The sequence below is a fragment of the Mirounga angustirostris genome, unplaced genomic scaffold (genome assembly GCF_029215605.1).
Source record: "Mirounga angustirostris isolate CCGP_5_RB_7025 unplaced genomic scaffold, mMirAng1.0.hap1 SCAF_4, whole genome shotgun sequence".
Taxonomy (NCBI): Eukaryota; Metazoa; Chordata; class Mammalia; order Carnivora; family Phocidae; genus Mirounga; species Mirounga angustirostris.
This window is the reverse complement of record NW_026991712.1, coordinates 92,173,202-92,185,464: the sequence shown is the minus strand read 5'-3', so window position 1 is coordinate 92,185,464 and position 12,263 is coordinate 92,173,202. Positions and strand designations below refer to the sequence as shown.

General features: G+C 36.3%; 1 protein-coding gene across 4 annotated transcripts in view; it reads left to right on the top strand.

Annotated features, from left to right (window-relative positions):
- The window catches only part of MAN1A2 (mannosidase alpha class 1A member 2), a 217,410-nt gene that overhangs the window by 81,700 nt on the left and 123,447 nt on the right, over positions 1 to 12,263 (top strand). The gene's annotated exons all lie outside the window — the stretch shown is intronic.

Here is a 12,263-nt window from a genome sequence, read left to right as displayed (position 1 = left end):
GGGGAGTGGGAGAAAGAGAAACTAAAGGAAGAGGTTATAAGTCATTTCTATTTTGCTTCCTGAGGAACTTCTATATTTAATTGGTTTGTTGGCCTAAATGATTATAAGAGCTCTTTGTAAATTTAAAAAAATTCATCTTTTGTTTTATGTGTTGTAAAGATGGATTTCTATGTTGTTAGTATTTAAGAAATGTTTGCCTAATCCGCGGTCACAAAGATTTTCTCTTATGTTTTCTTCTAAAAATATTAAGGTTTTACTTTTAATTATAAGTCTGTAATTCATTTTGAGTTAAATTCTATATCTGCTGTGAGGTATAGGTTGAGCTTTCTTTCCTTCTGGATATTCAAAAATTCTAGCAAGATTTGTTGAAAAGACTTGCCTTTCTCTGTTTAATTGACTTTGCACTTTTGAAATCAATTGACCATATATGTGTGAGTTGACCTCTGCACTCTCTGTGCTCTTGCTGTTTGTGTCTGTCCTTTTGCCACACTGTGTGAACTACACTGCATTCATTATTGTGGCTTTATGGAAAGTCTTGAAGTCAGGTTGTGTGAGTCTTCTGACTTTGTTCCTTTTCAAAATTGTCTTGGCTATTCCATTTACTTTATTTTCTATTTTAGAATCAGTTTGTTGATCTCTACAGAATATTCCACTGGAATTTTGATTGGGATTACCTTGAGTCTATAAATGAGTTTAGAGAAAATTGGTATCTTAACAAATACGGAGTCTTCCAAACCATGAACATGACATATCTATCCATTTATTTAGTCCTTCTTTAATTTTCTTCCTTGGTGTTTCTAGTTTTTAGCATATAGATATTTTATATATTTTGATAGATTTATACATATTTTATATTTTTTGGTCCTATTATAAATGGTACTGTATTTTTATTTCAATTTCTAGTTGTTTATTGCTAGTATTTATAAATACAGTTGATTTAAAAGAAAGTTTTAATAAAGACTTAAATTTTCAGCTGGCTTAGGACATCTTGTTTATCACTGAATAACTTCCTGATGCTGTCATTTTTAAAAATATTATAAAACATACATAACAAAATTTTTCATTTACCATTACAGTTCAGTGGTACTAAGAACAGCATTCATATTATGCAATATACAGTGGATTTTTATATTGACCTTTGTGCTCTGAGATTTTTCTAAATTCACTAATTCTAGTTGCTTTTTTGGGATTTTTTTTTGGTAAACAATCATGTCATCAGTGAGTAGTTTCATTTCTCTGTATAGAGAACAGTTTTATCTGTGTAGCTCTTTTATTTGTCTTGTCTTACATCTTGTCTGTTTCCTGATCTTATAGGAAGAACATTTATTCTTTCACCATTACATGTAAATGTTAGTCATAGGTTTTTTGTTCATGTTCTTTTTTTTTTTTTTTTTTTTTGACAGAAGATGGTGGTGAGGGAAAGGGAGAGAGAGAATCTTAAGCAGGCTTCACACCCAGCATGAAGGCTGACGCAGGGTTCGATCTTACCACCCTGAGATCATGATCTGAGCTGAAATCAAGAGTCTGAAACTTAATCCACTGAGCCACCCAGGCACCCTGTTAGCCATAGGTTTTTTGTAGATGCCCTTTATCGTCTTGAAGAAGCCCCTTTCCATTCCTAGTTTGCTGAGATTTTTTATTTATTGTGGATGGATGTTGAATGTTGTCAGATGTTTTTGTGGTATTCAATAAGATGATTATATATGATTTTTTTTCTTTATCTGTTGATTTGCAGATTATATTGGTTGAATTTTGAATGTCAAACCAACCTTGCATTTTCAGGAAGAAACCCACTTGATCATGGGGCATTATCCTTTTTATATACTGCTAGGATTGATTCGATAATACATTGTTGAGAATTTTTTGCATTTATATTCATGTGGCATATTGATCTATATGTAGTTTTAATGTCTTTGTGTGTGTTTTATATAAGAGTAATGCCAGCCTCATAATATGAGCTGGAAGTGTTTCCTCTTCTTTTTTGTTTTTCCTTTCACTGGAGAAGTTTTTGTATAATTGGTATTATTTGTTCTTTAATTGTTTGATAGAATATCCTTCTGAAGCCATGTGGTTGTGGAGCTTTTTGTTTCTGTTTTTTTCACCTAAGTTTTAAAACTATTTAATTTTTTTGGTAGATATAGTACTGTTCAGTTTATTTCATCTTGAGTGGCTTTTGTAGTTTCTGTAGTTTGTGTATTTCTGGGGATTTGCCTATTTCCTCTAAGTTGTGTAAACTGTTGACATAAAGGTGTTTGTAATATTCCCTTATCCTTTTCATATCTGTAGGATCGTTAGTAATGTGCTCTATTTTGTCTTCTCTTTTTTTGTCAGTCTGGATACAATACAGGTGTATTGGTATTTTTGTTTTTTTCAGATAACTTGTTTTTGGTTTTATTGATTTTTCTCTATTTTTGTGCATTCAGTTTCATTTCTCCTTTTATACTTCTGTTTGCTCCTTTTTTTTTTTTTCCCCCTTGTTTCTTAGGTGTGGAGCTTAGATCATCAATATGACACCTTTCTTTGAAAAAAGAACAGTGCCGGGCGCCTGGGTGGCTCAGTTGGTTAAGCGACTGCCTTCAGCTCAGGTCATGATCCCAGGGTCCTGGGATCGAGTCCCACATCGGGCTCCCTGCTCTGCGGGGAGCCTGCTTCTCCCTCTCCCCTCCCCCTGCTTGTGCTCCCTCTCTCGCTGTGTCTCTCTCTGGCAAATAAATAAATAAAATCTTTAAAAAAAAAGAACAGTGCCATAAATTTGCTTCTTGGCCCTTCTTTAGCTACAGCCTATGAATTTTGATATATTTTCATTTTCCTTTAATTCAAAATATTTTCTAATCTTTTCTTTCTCTTTGATTCCTGAGTTGTTTAGAAGTATATGTATTTTTGGGGCACCTGGGTGGCTCGGTTGGGTGTCTGCCTTTGGCTCGGGTCATGATCCCGGGGTCCTGGGATCAAGCCCCGCATTGGGCTCTCTGCTTGGCAGGAGCCTGCTTCTCCCTCTCCCTCTGCTTGCTGCTCCCCCTGCTTGTGCTCACTCTCTCTCTCTGGTAAATAAATAAAATCTTTAAAAAAAAAAAAAAGTATATGTATTTTTATATGTATGTATGTATGTATCTATTTTTTTTTTTTCAAGTAGGCTTCACATCCAATGTGGGGCTTGAACTCACAACCCTGAGATCAAGACCTGAGCTGAAATCAAGAGTCAGATGTTTAACTGACTGAGCCACCCAGGTGCCCCAGAAATATATTTTTAAATTTTCAAATATTTCAGGGTTTTCCACATATCTTTCTCTTATTTCTAGTTTAAGTTTTTGATAGGCAGTGAATAGAGAACAGTTCTACTGAATTTGTTGAGGTTTGTTTTATGGGTCAGAATATGGTCTATTTTAAAAAGAATGTGTACTTGAAAAGAATGTGTATTCTGCTGTGGTTTTGTTAAAACATCAATTAAGTCAAGGTAGATAATAGTGTTGCTCAGATCTTATGTAATTTTACTAATTTTGTGTCTGTTTGGTCTGTCAAATACTAGGTGAGGAGTCTGTATTTTGGAGGCCTATTCTTAGGTACGTACACACTTAAGATCGTTAGGTCTTCTTGGTTGATCCTTTTATTGTTTTACAATTTTTCCTCTTTATCCTTGGTCACATTCTCTGTTCTTTTTTTGTATTTTTCTTCTAAGATTTTACTTATTTGAGAGAGAGAGAAAGAGAGCACGCGTGTGCGCCTGCAAGAGCAGGGGCAAAGGGGAGAGGCAGAGGGAGAAGGAGAAGCAGACTCCCTGGTGAGCAGGGAGCCTGACACGGGGCTCAATCCCAGGACCCTGAGATCATGACTTGAGTGAAAGGCAGATTCTTAACTGAAGTCAGACACTTAACCAACTGAGCCACCCAAGTGCCCTCACATTCTCTGTTCTTAAATGTAGTTTGTGTGATGCTGACATAGTCACTCTGGCTTTCTTTTATGTAGTGTTTGCGTGGTATATCTTTTAACCTATATGTTTTTATATTTAAAGTTGGTTTTCCCGAAGAAAGCTTGACAATCTGTTTTTAATTTGTGTGTTTAAACCCTTTACATTCGTTTAACTATTGATACAGTTCATTAAATCTACTGCATTGTTAGTTATTTTCTATTTGTCCCATCTGTTCCTCATTCCTCTTCTTTTTTTCTGCCTAATTTTATATTATTTTTTGTGATTGTTTTATCTCCATGACAGACTTACTATTCTCAATATTTTTTTTTCTTTTTTTTAGTGGTTGCCCTTTTTGTTTACTGTATATCTTTAATTCATCCTGGTCCTACCTTCAGTCAGTATTATGCTGTTTCACTTATACTGTGAAAACTTTACAACTGTATCTTCTTTTATGCTGTTTTTTGTTACTGTACATTTTTTACACTATAAACCCATAGGACATCGCTACTAATTTTTGCTTTAGGTGGTCAGTTATTATTTAGAGCTATTCAAAATAAGAAAAAAAATATGCCTTTTTATCTTTCAGTCATTTTTGTTGGTCATTTCTCTATGTTGGTTCAGGTTTCTGCCTGGTATCTATTCCTTTTGTGTGAAGAGCTCCCTTTAACTTTTTGTATAGTGTAGGTCTCCTGGTGGTAGAGTCTCTCAGTTTCTGTTGGTCTGAAACTGTTTCTTCTTCAGTTTTGAAAAATAATTTCTTTGTATTTTTCCTTTTAACGCATTAAAGAGGTTACTGCATTAGCTTAACGTTTGCATAGTTTGAGAAGTGTGCTTTAACTCTTTGTTCTTCTATATATAATGTGTCTTTCACCCTCCTTCGGCTGTCTTTACGATAATCTGTTCCTATTTTATTTCATATGAAGAATCTGAGTGGTTTTACTTTTTTGCTTTTGGAGGGGCGAGTAGGACTTACTTATCTTGCTTGAGGTTCTCTGAGCTTCTTAGGTGTATGGTTTGGTAGCTTTATATTTGAAAAGTTCTTATCTTTTAAAATATTTTTTCTGCCTCTTCTCCTTCTGGAATTCCAATTACATATACATTAGACTGTTTGAAATTGTCTCTTAGCTCTTGAATTCACTATTCTTTTTTATCCCACCCACTGCTTTTTATTCCTTGTGCTTCAGTTGGGGTAATTTTTATAGACGTGTCTTCAAGTTCACTGATTTTTTTTTTTTTCCCCAGCTCCATTTAATCTACTTTTAATTAAGCCTCTTGACAGCTTTCTCTATCTCTGTTACTTTGATTTCTGAAAAATTATTTCTAGTATTTCATTTGACTTTTATAATTTCTATTTCTTTGCTACAGTTCCTTATTGTCTTCATGTTTTCCACTTTATCCACTAACTAGGTCTTTTAACATGGTAATCAAAGTCATTTTATTTTATTTTATTTATTTTATTTTTTTAAAGATTTTATTTATTTGACAGAGAGAGGCACAGCGAGAGAGGGAACACAAGCAGGGGGAGTGGGAGAGGGAGAAGCAGGCTTCCCGAGGACCAGGGAGCCCGATGCGGGGCTCTATCCCAGGACCCTGGGATCATGACCTGAGCCGAAGGCAGACACTTAACGACTGAGCCACCCAGGCGCCCCTCAAAGTCATTTTAAATTCTCAGATTGTTTTAACCTCATCGAGCTTGGTTCGTCACTTGCTTTTTGTTTCTAGAAAGTGGGGTTTTTTTTGTTTTTGTTTTTTTGTGTTTTTTTTGCCTTCTTAGGTATTTCATAATTTTTGACTGAATGCCAAATATCAAGTATGGGACAGTAAAGACAGGTTGATACTGTTTATGTCTGTGCTGTTAGCATCAGGGGTTCAGTCAGTTTAGTCTAGAGTTGAACCACATTTTGGTTTTTTACTGCTGAGATTACCCACGATGTGCCAGTAGTTTCAAATTCTTCTAAGATTACCTTGTAATTAGAGTGCACCTGGCAGGCAAGTTTTTCTTAACATTCTAGCTCTTCCCTCCACTTCACGCATTTCTGTATGCCTGCTCCTCAGAGAGGGTCTCTCTCCACCCATACCTTGCCTCCCCCCAGGCATGGACTGTTGTTACTCTTCCTGACCTTTATGTCCATACTCTTTTCTGTTTTGATCTCTAAATATTGGCAGCCTTGAATTTGTACTAACAGCTCTAATTTCAGCCCAATACCAAAAGGGTTATTCTGGCTTTCTGCATTTCTCATTCTCTTTTCTGATAGTGTGAAATCTGTCCACTGTTATTCCTCATATATTTACCTACTTGCTTAGTCCTACTGTATGAAACCACTTCCCTGCCCTCACCAGGCTGCTGCCTTGTTCAGTGCATCTTCCTCACATGGACCCCTCTGGGAGTTACTCTCCTTTGCTTGGCTGGCTTCACTTTCCTCATGTTGGTCTTAGGCTGTCTCCAGACAGTGCTGCCCACCCTAGGCATACTGTCTGGGCACAGACCCCTGACTTCAGGAACTTCTGGATTGAAATATTAAATAATGAGACGAGGAAGGAAATGGAACTATTTTGATGCCTTCAGTTTCAGATTTATTTCTAGATTATACATTATAAGATGTCCTTGATAAAGGAAAGCATTTTTTTTTTTTTTCATACTTTCATGCTTATCTGACTATGTAGAGGAAGTACTTAATTTTTGGGGTGTAGTGACAAACTTGATTAGTTTTCATACCAAAAGGCATATGATTCAAAATTAATTATGAACAGCTTATGAAAGAGAAGTGTCGGCCTTGGCTGTTTCATATTAGACTCCCTATATGAAGGTTGAAACAGAATGTTGAAATTTTGGTTGTTACTGTCTAAGGAAAACATTAAAATGCTGAAAAAGTATATAATGTTACCAGTATTTCCATTTTTGCTGTTTTTATACATCATACCTCAAGAATAAACATTTTGAAGTGGAGGGAAGCACATATGCTTTGGAGTTTGGAGGCTCGGGTTCCCACTCTGCCTCCTTTTCATAATGATATTGGGCAAGCTGTATACCTCTATAACTTAAGTTTCTTCATCTATGAAAATGTCAGAGAGTTCACTTGAGAGTTGTTGTAAGGATTAAGTTATGTGAAAGTGCCTAAGATAGTACCTGACTCAACAGATATTACTTTACCTTTCTTCCTCCTTTGACTTTTTCCGATGTGGTAAATATTCTATGTTTCTAATGGGTGGGGAATCCCTTTACTTACTTCTTTTTAATTTAAATTCAATTAATTAACATATAATGTATTATTTGTTTCACGGGTACAGGTCTGTGATTCGTCAGTCTTATATAATACCCAGTGCTCATTACAACACATACCCTCCCCCATGTCCATCACCCAGTTACTCCATCCTCCCCACCCCCTTCCCTCCAGCAACCCTCAGTTTGTTTCCTAAGATTGAGTTTCTTATGGTTTGTCTTCCTGTCTGGTTTCATCCTATTTCATTTTCCTTTTACTTATTTAAAAGGAGACATCATAAATTAATTTCTTAGGATTTAGTCTACTCAGGTAAGAAGTGTAAAGAGAACATGTTTTACTTTTCTGACTTTCTCATACAGTGGAATTCTGACCTTTTTACTTTTCTTCTTGATCATTTGACATATGTGATCCATATCTATTCTGGGAAACCAACAATAAATCTCAGATCTGCTAAAAATAAATTAAACATAGAACAATAATTTGAATATGACATTATTATAATACAGGATATACAGTAAATTCCTACATCTCACATAAGCCAGGAAATTAACTCTAATTTATAACTTGGCAGAGTGCCTTTCTTATATTAAGGTAGTATGTAAATAGAATAAAGAACATTTTACATGCATTCTGTTTTCTGGTACAGGAAACCAAATGAGGGTTACAAGTGTTCCTCTCGCCTATTGATTTATTAATATAATAAATGTGAAACTTTATCATTTTATTTTCTCAGAACAAGGCTATTATATTAAATATTCACAAGTTAAAAAAATCTTGATGATTTATTATGTTTACTTGATGTTATTCTCTAATATATGGCATTTCTTTTATAGGATTGTCTCATTTTTTTTAATGGTTATCAAAGTGGTATCCCTTCCTTAGTAAGATAATAACATAATTTTTGTGGATAACTACATCTGGAATCTGTCAGATAAAATAGAGAAATGGTTATGTGGAGTTTAATACATGTTTTATAGATAATAAAAAAAAAGTAAAAGGAACAAGAACAAAATCTTTCTTTACTAAACACAAATGTACTGTGTTGCCTGTAGTGTAAGATTGTTTCTGAATAACTTTGGGGATATTTTCTAAGACAAATAGAATAGTTTTTTTTGACCCAGATATTTCCTGGTTTAAATATTAGTCATTATTGTCCTTACTGCACTAATTCTCATTTTGTTTTTGGAAAACCTGATATTGCTCCATAAATTGCTATTTCCATTGAAAATTTGAGCTCTTCGTTCTCTGTAGGTGTGCTGGTAATTGGGCAAAACAGTCCACTAAGCTTTACTGACTCAGATAACATTTTTAAGTACACTCTCCAACATTTTCCTCCTGAATGTGTGAGTTCGTCTATACATCTGTACACATTCTTACATGTTTAAAGTTATAGCCAGTACCAGTCATAGTTGACAGTTACGGTTGTGATTATTGGTTTGTCAGATCAGAAGGCAGAGTTTGGAGCTACCATAGGAGCTAGAAATTAGGAGTAAAATCCGGGATAGGAGGGATCCACAGAGGAGAAGCTCAAAATTCTGCATACATGAAACTGTATTTAGACCACATTGTTTTATTTCCTATGTGTTTATAGACCTCTACCATAATTTTCTGCCTAAACTAGACTAACCCTTCCACATTCTCTGTCTAATAAAGAACTTCAGGGCTCAGCTCAAAGATTATTTTGCTTATTTTAAGCAATTCTACTAAGGCTAATTTCCATACAGTAAAATGCCCTCACTTTAAATAGGATGTAATTAAATGTATAGTTTAAATTTTAACAAATGTGTGATAAACTATTGGAGGGAATACAAATGATACAACTTTTTGGAAAATAATTTGGTGGTGTCAAGTAAACATTTAAAATATAAAATTCTCGGGGCGCCTGGGTGGCTCAGTCGTTAAGCGTCTGCCTTCGGCTCAGGTCATGATCCCAGGGTCCTGGGATCGAGTCCCACATCGGGCTCCCTGCTCAGCGGGAAGCCTGCTTCTCCCTCTCCCACTCCCCCTGCTTGTGTTCCTGCTCTCGCTGTGTCTCTCTCTGTCAAATAAATAAATTAAAAAAAAAAAAATCTTAAAAAAAAAAAATATAAAATTCTCGGGCGCCTGGGTGGCTCAGTTGGTTAAGCGACTGCCTTTGGCTCAGGTCATGATCCTGGAGTCCCTGGATCGAGTCCCGCATCGGGCTCCCTGCTCCAGGGAGTCTACTTCTCCCTCTGACCCTCCTCCCTCTCATGCTCTCTGTATCTCATTCTCTCTCAAATAAATAAATAAAATATTAAAAAATATATATATATAAAATTCTCCTTGACCCGGTAACCTGCCTCTAGGGATATATTATCTAAAAGTAACAATGTGAATACATAAGAAATATTTAGAAGTATATTTTATTGCAATAGTGTTTTTAGTGGCCAATGTTTGAAAAGACCTGAATTCATCTAGAGTGGAATGTTTGAATAAATTAATACATCTCTCACTTATACAACTGTGAACATAAGTTTGATATATTTTATCTAGGAAAAATATGTTGACATATTCAATGACAAAAGCAAGTTATAGACTAATAGTTATAGTGTGGGGTGTGTGTGTGTGTGTGTGTGTGTGCCTGCCTGTGTATGTGTGTATGTATTCTATTCATCTAGTTAGTTAGCCATTGCAGTATTTGGGGCAAGAAATAATGGCAGCTTGGACGCAGATGGGTTGTAGAGATGAGAGATTAAATGATTTCAAGGGATTTGGGAGGTAGATTCCAAAGGATTGGGTGTTATTTTGGAAGGGGTGATGAGGCAGAAGGAGGAGTTGGTCCTGTCTCCAGTTTCAGGGTTTTGGTACTGATGGCGAGACAGTTTTTAGAAATTACGCACTTTAAGAACATTAAATTGGGAGTGGAAGATCATCAATTCATTTTAAGTATTTTGAGTTTGAGGGGGTTTTGCTGTATTTATGTGGAAATAGGTAGTAAACAGATGTAATGGAGCTGGTGCTTATTTTAGAAGTCTTGATGAGAAATATAAACAGTCAGCTGCTCTGTACCTGATAACTGAAAGCAAGCACACGTGAAGTTGCTCAGGGGAACAGTTTAGGATAGGAAGATAGGAAGAGATAGGAATCAAGCCTGGAGGAACACAGCATCAAAGGTCAGATATGAGGAGGATGAGTCAGTGAAGGAGGTAGGGAGATTGTGGGTTACTGAACACAAGGGAAGAAATTATTTTAAGAAGGAACTGGTCGATTGCTGGAGTGGTAGGGGGTGGGAGGGATAGGGTTGCTGGGTGATAGACATTGGGGAGGGTATGTGCTATGGTGAGCGCTGTGAATTGTGTAAGACTGTTGAATCACAGATCTGTACCTCTGAACCAAATAATACATTATATGTTAAAAAAAAAAAGTAGAAGATAGCAGGAAGGGAAAAATGAAGGGGGGGGAATCGGAGGGGGAGACGAACCATGAGAGACTATGGACTCTGAGAAACAAACTGAGGGTTCTAGAGGCAGGGGGGTGGGGGGATGGGTTAGCCTGGTGATGGGTATTAAAGAGGGCACGTACTGCATGGAGCACTGGGTGTTATACGCAAACAATGAATCATGGAACCTACATCAAAAACTAATGATGTATGGTGATTAACATAACATAATAAAAAAAAAAAAGAAGGAACTGGTCAATAATGATCTGTGCTCAAATGTGTGACTAATCATTAGCAAGATCCAGTTCAATGAAATGATGGGGACAGAAGCCATGTTGGAATAGGATGAGGAGTGAGTGGGAGGAGAGGAAATGGATACAGTAAATTGGACAGTTTTGTAAAAATTGGAAAGATACTTGTGTTATTATGTTAGTAGCAGGAAAAGATAGAATAAAAATCTACTTAGCAATTGTATGTCCTTACAACAAAAAGGATGGAAATATATCAAAATATTAAGAGTGTTTGGTTCAGAATACAGGAAGTGTGTATGATTTTAGAAATTTTCATTTTCCTCATTTTAAAATATATAACAAAGTATGAATTATTTATTTATCAATCAGGATCCAGTTAAGAGACAAACCATGCCAATATTTGAACAGAGAGAAATTAATGTACAGATCATTAACTAGGCACAAAGTCACCTAGGTAAGTGCTAGATTAAAAAGAATATTCTAAAGTATCATGGAGGTGGCTCTTACAGGAAGCAACCAGGACTGAGGCTAAAGGTTAGAAACCGTAAGAGGAAGGACTAAGCAGAACTGAAATTCAGACCTCTGATGAAAGCGTGCTGTCATGTTGGTGCTCTTGCTGCTATCTTTCCAGTGAGGGTTGAGGGTCATGAAGCTGGTTCTGCTAGCATCGGAAAAAGTGGATTTAGCTGCTGCTACAGGAAGGCAGTGCTGCTGCTGACGTGAAGGGTTAGGAAAGCAAAACACCATAGTGCCTGAGCATCCCTGCACACTTCTGCCAGGAATACCAAGGATTCAAGGCCTTGACTGCTTTTTACCCAGGTCGTTAGGGTTATACTTGCAGGGATGAATTAAGGTCATCAAATCAGCTTGCTTTCACTTACTGTAAAAGAGATTCTCCAAGCTCAGTATTCTTTTCTGCAACACAACCCACCATGTGTGCAGGAATCCGCCACGGACTCTTTGGATCATCCCTCCGAGATTTAGGTGGGGGTGAGGGTGGGGCAGGTACAGGCAGTGTAGATTAACTCAAATCTTTGGCTGATACTTTGCCGTGAATAATATAGTCCTCTGGTCTCTGACCCAGTAGTCAGAGATATTTATGACTCTGTGGATATTCATGAAAATGTGGTATGCTAACTTGTTAGCTTATAAATAGAATAAATCTTAGATTTCATTATGGGTTTGAGAATATTGTTTGCAGGCTCATTTTGAGGGAGAGGTGTGTGTGAATATGTTTCTACCTCTTTGTTAACCTGCAGTTTTGTAGTAACTTTCACTTGATCCTGAGGAACGCCTGTCTAGCCTTTAAGGATGTTCATGGTGATGATAAAGAATCATCCAGAATGCAATACAGAGTCAAAGAGAAATTAAGAAAAAGAGTTGAGATATAAAATAGTGAGAGGTTTCAGAGAATGTTGGAGTTTTAGACGAGTTTAATGGAATAAATGATAGAGAATCAAAATTTGAAAAGATATAAAGAATAA